Below are 7,282 nucleotides of genomic sequence, written 5' to 3'. Positions count from 1 at the left end.
ACAGTTTTTCCATACTAAGCTGAAAGGCTTGAAAATCATGGAGAACCGGATCATCTTGATTAACTAGAGGGATCGACCAGTCTGCCGCATTGCCACTAAGGTACGAAAGTACAAAAGCTACTTTAGCTTGATCAGTTGGAAAGGCTGCTGGCCGGCATAAGAAGTGCAACCGGCACTGATTGATGAATACTGCAAACCTCTTTGGGTCACCAGAAAATCGTTCGGGCGGAGCCAGAGGTACATTCCCAGGTAGGTTGATGTGCACTGGATTCATAGAGGATGTTGAAGGAAGATTTGCTCCTGATGCGGGTAACGGGGTCCGTCCGGCTTGTGACTGTAGCAATTGTCTAGCAAGACCGTCTGTTCTCTCCTTGGAAATAATTAGTTCCCTTCTTAGAGCATTCGTTTCCTGACGAGCTGCATGCACTTCTGCCCTTAGTTCCCCAAGTACCCGGGCTAGGTGGTCAGTATCCGAGGTTTCCATAGCGCCTGGGCGAGAGTTTTGCAGTAGGCTTTGCGTTCTGTAACGCTCACCTGATTCTCGCAGAGGCGCCGGTCTTGACTGGGCAACTACCGTATCTTCAAAGGTGATGTGTTGTGCACTGTATGCCTGACTTCAAGAGTGAGATGTCTGCAGATAGAAAATATGGGATTAATGAACTGGGGTTATTGGGGTGTCCCTATCTCTTCCTTTTTTGCTCTCCTGTAGACCCCCAAAGGTTAACGCTCTCACCTTAGGTAAGTGAATGCCGAGCTCTCCATCTGCCTCGGGGCAGGGTGCTGTAACCAGTTTCTTCACTGGGTAGGTAGCGCAGGCCTCTTGACTTCAAAGGACTGCTGTCCGTCGTTTACTGCACGAACGGTAAGTTTCGAGTAATTCTATTGTCTTTAAAGTCTTTAGTAATGATGTCTCTTGTTTTGCAGGGTTCCGGCGATGGCGGAGGACGGGCTGAAGTGAGTTGAAGATGGAGTCCGTGTGATGAATAGAAGCGCCTGGAAGCACGTAAGTAAGCGCTTGTTGCCTGCTTCACGATGCGCTCTAACTGTCTTTTATTTTGCAGGTACGAGTTCGGAGCGGCTGCAGGGTGCCGGAATACCCACTGGGTTAGATGTGGAAAGGAGTAATGGCACGTGAGTATTAAAGTTCCCCAATGTCTTTAAACGCACCTTGTTTTGTCTTTCAGATGCGGGATGCAGCGCCGAAGGCCTCCGGAGCGTGCGAAGAGTTGGTAAGCTTTTGTCTTTCAGATGCCGGAATGCAGTGTGAAGACCTCCGGAGCGCACGAAGAGTAGGTAAGCCTTTGTCTTTCAGATGCCGGAATGCTAACCTGTTCTTTCTTGTCTTTATAGGTGTTGCTGAAGACTGGATTCAGGATGGTAAGCCTTTTTTCCTTAGGCCCAGGATCCGATGCAGAAGACACGATGAGCGTTCTGCTGCAGAGGATGCAGAATAACGCAAAGCAAGATTCATCCACCGGGTGTGGTTTAAATAGCCTCCTGTAGTGCTTAGGTGTCTCCTTCCACAGCCACGCCTAGGTAAGAAAAGAGTTCCTGCCTTCCAGAAGAGTTCCAGTGTTCTGAATCTAGGGAGTGGCTCCTGCCCCACCCAACAGGAAAAGTAGTTCCAAACAGAAGAGGATCCGAGGCTCAACTGGCAGGCAAGTAAGCAGCATGGTCTGCTGCAGGTAAGTCCACCCAAGCATTATGAGCCCGGCGCTTCCAGCGCTGGGACTGGGCATATTTATGAGCCTGGTGCCACTGGCGCCAGGACTGGGTCCAAAAGGTCCCAATTGGGACTGGTTGGCACTCGGAACCTGGGTTATGGATCTGCTTCCAAGGGAGTTGGGAAAACCCTGACCTTTTGGAAGCAGAGATCATGACAGTCGCCCACACTCAAGAAACAACTGTTAAAAAGCCCCCCACGATCCCGGATGTCAGTGAGCTAGCAAGAATCTTTGAGAGGGTTGATGCCCAAGCCGCCTCAATGACGGGAGCGCCAGCACCAAAGCAGGAAAGCATAGAACTCATTGCTGCCACTCGTTAAGTAGCCCCGCTACTGGGAGAGAGGGGGCCTCACCTTACATACATCCCAACCTACCAGGACCCAGACAACAGAGACAGTGCAACCGCTGCGGCGTGGCATTCCCGCACTCAGGGTCATGCCCGGCCTTGTCCCAAAGATGCGCCAACTGTGGAAGAGAGGGACATTTTCAATCCGTCTGCAGAGAAGGGAGACTTTTTCCTACCCCGAGACCCCAGATACCCACCAGGATGCTGTATCGGCCGCTGCAACCACAATACTTTCAACACAGGTTCTACCAGCCCAACCAACGGCGGTATGGTCCAGCCGTTGACGAATACCAATACCCAGACTACTCACAAGGCTATGGATACCAGGAGCAGCCACCCCGTCTGGTGGACAAATATGACAGACCCCCTGAGGGATACCCTGAAGAGGACAGCCAATACATGTTCATGCCTCACGCAGGCATGCCATACTACGATCAACTAACACAGGATGAACATGTCAACCTCATCTGAGACAGCGAGGAAGTCAAGGAGGCCCTGAGAATCCGTCAAAATGGGCAATAGCCTCTTCCAATTTTTAGTATATTCTGGCCCCACCGTGAACATAATGGGGGAGCAGGAATATTTGAGAATCCCGGACAAGTCAGCACTTGAGATGACCCAATCCTGAATCTTCCAATGGGGCGCGACGTAGCCCCTTCATTCCACGGGTCACTTCAAGAATCACCTCCTCCTCAAAGGGCAGCAGACTGACACGACCATCCACGTCATCCAAAGCCCCACCAAGGGTCAATGTCTCCTCAGTTACCACACAGCCTCATGCCTGGGGCTCATTGACATCCATTTTGGCGAGGATGATGTCAAAGTCGACTGTTGTCTGTCATGCGACGCATTTCCAGGTGGCGGCTGTGACCCCGTTTGCATTTGTATCCTTCCTGATTCCTGTTATGCTCGAGTGCACGTAGCGTTACTTAGCCACACCCACTCCTCTGATCTGTGCGTTGCAACCGTTCCACGGTCAGCTGTGCTTCGGTTTTGCTGCCGCGGTTCGCCTAGATGCTTCATTTCTGCTCCTCTGAGCATTCGCCTTGCTTTCTTTCTCCCTCTGGGTCTGTTCATTTTCTGCTTTTCTCGTCCTGCCTTGCCCTCTCTCACGGGGCTCTTTCTCTTGTCCTCTCTGTTATTCTCCTCTACATGCTTTCCCTGAGCACTACTTTCTGCGCTCAGCCGCTACTCTTGTTTTGGAGTTCCACTCCCTCTATTTACCTTGTTGTCGCTCGCCTATCCAACATTTCACTTCCCTACGAGCCCAGTTGCCATCAGGAGACCTGCCGGGCCCTTGTACACAGTGTTTATTTTTTGCCTGCATCAGGTTTTTTTTCCCCTTTCTGTCCCTCCAGGGAGGGGGTCACGGCCAGGGCATGTCTTTCTGCTCTCACTGTGGCTTCCTCCTGTGGGGGACGCAATCAGCAGAGAAAAAAAGAAAAGAAGGATTACAGAGCACATCGAAGCCTCAGTCCAGTGGAGGAAGACTTGGACACTCCAGGTGAGGAGGTTGAGGAGGGAAGTGGGGATATTAGTACCCTACCATTGAAGACAGCTGACACTGTCAACCACAAGAGAGAGGACTCAGTAAGAGCCGTCGAAGATCGGGTCCCTCACAAACTCATCACCAAACACAACATCATGGAGAGGTTCCCCCAACTCTGCTCAGGCCTGGGAAAACTGAAAGGCCTGCCGATCAAGCTACATATCGACCCAGCAGTGCGGCCGGTCCCGCAACATCCCAGGCACGTTGGTTTCCACCTCCAAGAAGCAGTATCCATGGAGCTCAACCAACTGCTCACGGATGGCATCATCGAGCCAGCCACCGGGCCAATCCCTTGGATATCCCCCCCCCTCTGGTCATCGTGCCGAAAGAGGGAGGGAGGCTACGCTTGTGCGTCGACATGAGGGTGGCCAACACTGCCATCCAGAGGGAGAGCCATCCAGGACCATGCATTGAGGACATGATAGTGCAACTTAACAATGCCAGAATGTTCTCCAAGTTGGACCTAATACAGGGTTACCACCAACTGGAGCTACATCCTGAATCAAGAGTGATAACAACGTTTGCCACCCACAAAGGGCTGTTTCGATATCAGCGTTTTAACTTTGGAATCTCGTCAGCAGTCAAGATCTTTCAAGAAGCTATTCAGCAAATTAGAAGACCAATCCAAGGTGCATTAAATTACAACATCGACATTCTCATCTTTGGTGCTTCCAAGGAAGTCCATGAGGCAGCACTTCTGGCCACATGCAAAGCAGTCCAGGCCGTGGGCCTGATCCTCAACATCGACAAGTGTTGGTTCAGTAAATCCAAATTGAAATTATTTGGGCACATTTTCTCTATCGACGGAATGACCCCCGACCCTGACAAAGTCAACACCATCACCAAGCTGAAGGAACCATAACAGGTAGCGGACGTTAAGTCCTTCCTGGGGTTGGTGGGATACTGTGCGAGGTACGTCCCCCACTACGCCTCCATCATTGAGCCCCTAAGGAAACTACTGCAGAAAGAGGCCGTTTTTGAATGGTGCCCCGCATGCCGACTAGCATTTGATTCCATCAAAAAAGCCCTGACGGAAGCTCATCGCCTGGCGTATTTCGACCCATCGTGGCACACGGAGATAACTGTAGATGCGAGCCCCGTTGGCCTGGGAGCCATCCTGGCACAAAATAGCGGAGCGGCCTTCAACCTTAGACACATTGTAGCGTATGCCAGTAGAGCGCTGTGCACTCCTGAATCCGCGTACTCCCAGGCCGAGAAGGAGAGCCTGGCTGCCGTCTGGGCCTGTGAGCATTTCCACAATTTTATCATCAGCAAGAAGTTCACCTTAATCACAGACCACCAGGCGTTGTTGTCTCTGTTTGGCAACCTATGCACGAAGATGCCCCTAGGGATCGAGCAGTGGGGCATCAAACTGCAGGAGTATGACTGCAACATAGTCCACCGACCAGGGGGCGAACAAACCCGGCGGATTATCTCTCTCGCCACCCAGTGGGCCCTCCCATTGCCCGAGACGGAGATGTCACATACATTGACTACGTGGCAACTGGCTCACTCCCACCTGCTTTGTCGTTAGACACGGTTGCTGTCGCATTGGCAGCCGACCCAACGACTTCCCCGGCTATCAGCCTGAAGAACAATAACAGATGGAAGGACTACCGCCGTGCAACCCTGGCTCACCCAGGGGTGTGTAAGAAGGAGATGGAAAGATTAGCCAGAGTACAGTTTGAGCTGGCCGTCAAAGACCACAACATGCTACTGAGAGGTTGCCGCGTTGTCATTCCCGCAGCACTCAGGGCTGAGGTAGTTCAAACTGCCCACGAGGGCCACTGGGGAGCTGAAAACCCCAAGAGGCAACTGTGCTGCCACATGTGGTTCCCATTTCTGGAATCGCTGATTGACAAATGGATCAAAAATTGCTTTGCTTGCCAGTGCACCACACCCGCGGATACCCCAATACCCCTTCAACCAACGCATATCCCGGAGCAGCCATGGGAGAGAGTCACGGTTGACTTCTATTGACCGTTAGAGTCAGGAGAGTACCTCCTCCTCCTCATCGATGAGTACTCACGGTTTCCCATAGTGAAAAAGTTAGCCACCACCACTTTTCCTCATGTTGCAGCCATTCTGGATGAAGTGCTCAGCGAATGGGGCATCCCAAGAGTAATAAAGTCTGACAATGGCCTGCCGTTCAACAGCCATGAATTCGAGGTACTCGAAAAGCAGCTAGGGTTCAAACACCTCAAGACCATCCCGCGGGGGCGGCAGGCGAATGGAATGGCAAAGTGCTTCATGGCTTGAATAAAAAAAATCTCCAAAGGGCACGCATAGAGGCCACCAACCCTCATCAAGCTTTGTGCCGGCTTCTGCGGGATTACCACAATACCCCCCATGAGACCACCAACAAGACCCCAGCATAGCTGATGGTGCATTACGATGTGCACACGCGTAGTGTAAGAGACTCCTTGACCCCTAGCATGACAGATGCTGAAGTCATCCAAAGGGACACAGAGGTGAAAGAGAAGACAAAGCAGGAGTCAGACTTGAGGCGCCGCACGGTGCCAAAGGACTTTCAGGTCGGGATGAAGTCCTTGTCCAACAGCCCATGGTCAGGAAGACGGATTCTTGATATCCCCCGAAGCCCATGAATGTCACTGCTGTAAAAGGGACGATGGTGACGCCCAAAATGAGGACAAGGAGATCGCGAGAAACAGCTCCCTGTTCAAACACTTTGTGAAACGAGAGGACTGTGAGTCGCCTCCACCGGACCCGGAGGCAAAGGAACCGCGAGTGGACCCATGAGTCCCGACCAGTGAGGACCCTGGACCAGGCTGGTCTGGTTCCGACCTTTCAGGGATAGGGGAGTCAAGTGAAAGAAGCACCAGATCCCAGCGCATGACGCGTAAGCCATTACTTTGGGTCGAAGAGTGCTAAGCCAGATGTTTGAACATTTGTCCGGGGGTGTAACTGGCCACTGTGCCTTTAAGTTATCAGCCCCTCTGTTGGGGGCGTGTAATATGATGTAAGGGGAGAGGAGAAGTGTTGGCGTGAGGGCGCCAGTTCCTGTTTGCAATCGAATAAACAAGGTTCCATCTGACTACGCGTCATTTATGTGTGTATGCCGCCTGCCCAGTACGGGCAACTTCTGCATAAAATAGAGGCCTTCAGTAATTTCGACCAGGTCAGGTGTTATAGAGACTACATCCAATAATACTGTCCTGGCCATTACAGAACAAGATCCATGAACTTCGCCATGCATGGCCTAATGATTTCCGCTGCAAGTTGCAGCGCAAATTTAACAACGAATTGTCAATTGGTGGAAATAAAGTATTCTCTGTTTGAGAGGCAGCTGCCACCTCTTGCTCCATTGCAATGCTTCCAAACTGCTGCTTTCTGTTTCATTGAAAATACGTTATTTTTCCTTCATCGTTATCGGTCTCTGCATCCCGTGCAGGGCAAGCCAAGTAAACATTGCTAGGGGCAGACCGAGGCGGAGCCGTTTTACCCAATCACTGTGTTTTGCTCCATAGCTGATAAACTTTGCGTCTCGCCGGCATACTGTATATAAGCCGGCAGCAAGATTGCACTTGGCCGCACTACGCGCTGTCACATGCTTTTGTGGACAGGCTCGGCTGGTTCAAACACGCTCCACCCAATAATCATTCTCAAACACGAGGAGAATAGCATCTTTTCCAGTAGCCAGGT

The sequence above is a fragment of the Ambystoma mexicanum genome, chromosome 10 (genome assembly GCF_040938575.1).
Source record: "Ambystoma mexicanum isolate Mex_15411 chromosome 10, UKY_AmexF1_1, whole genome shotgun sequence".
In the NCBI taxonomy this organism is placed as follows: domain Eukaryota; kingdom Metazoa; phylum Chordata; class Amphibia; order Caudata; family Ambystomatidae; genus Ambystoma; species Ambystoma mexicanum.
Note: the sequence above shows the minus strand (reverse complement) of the source record.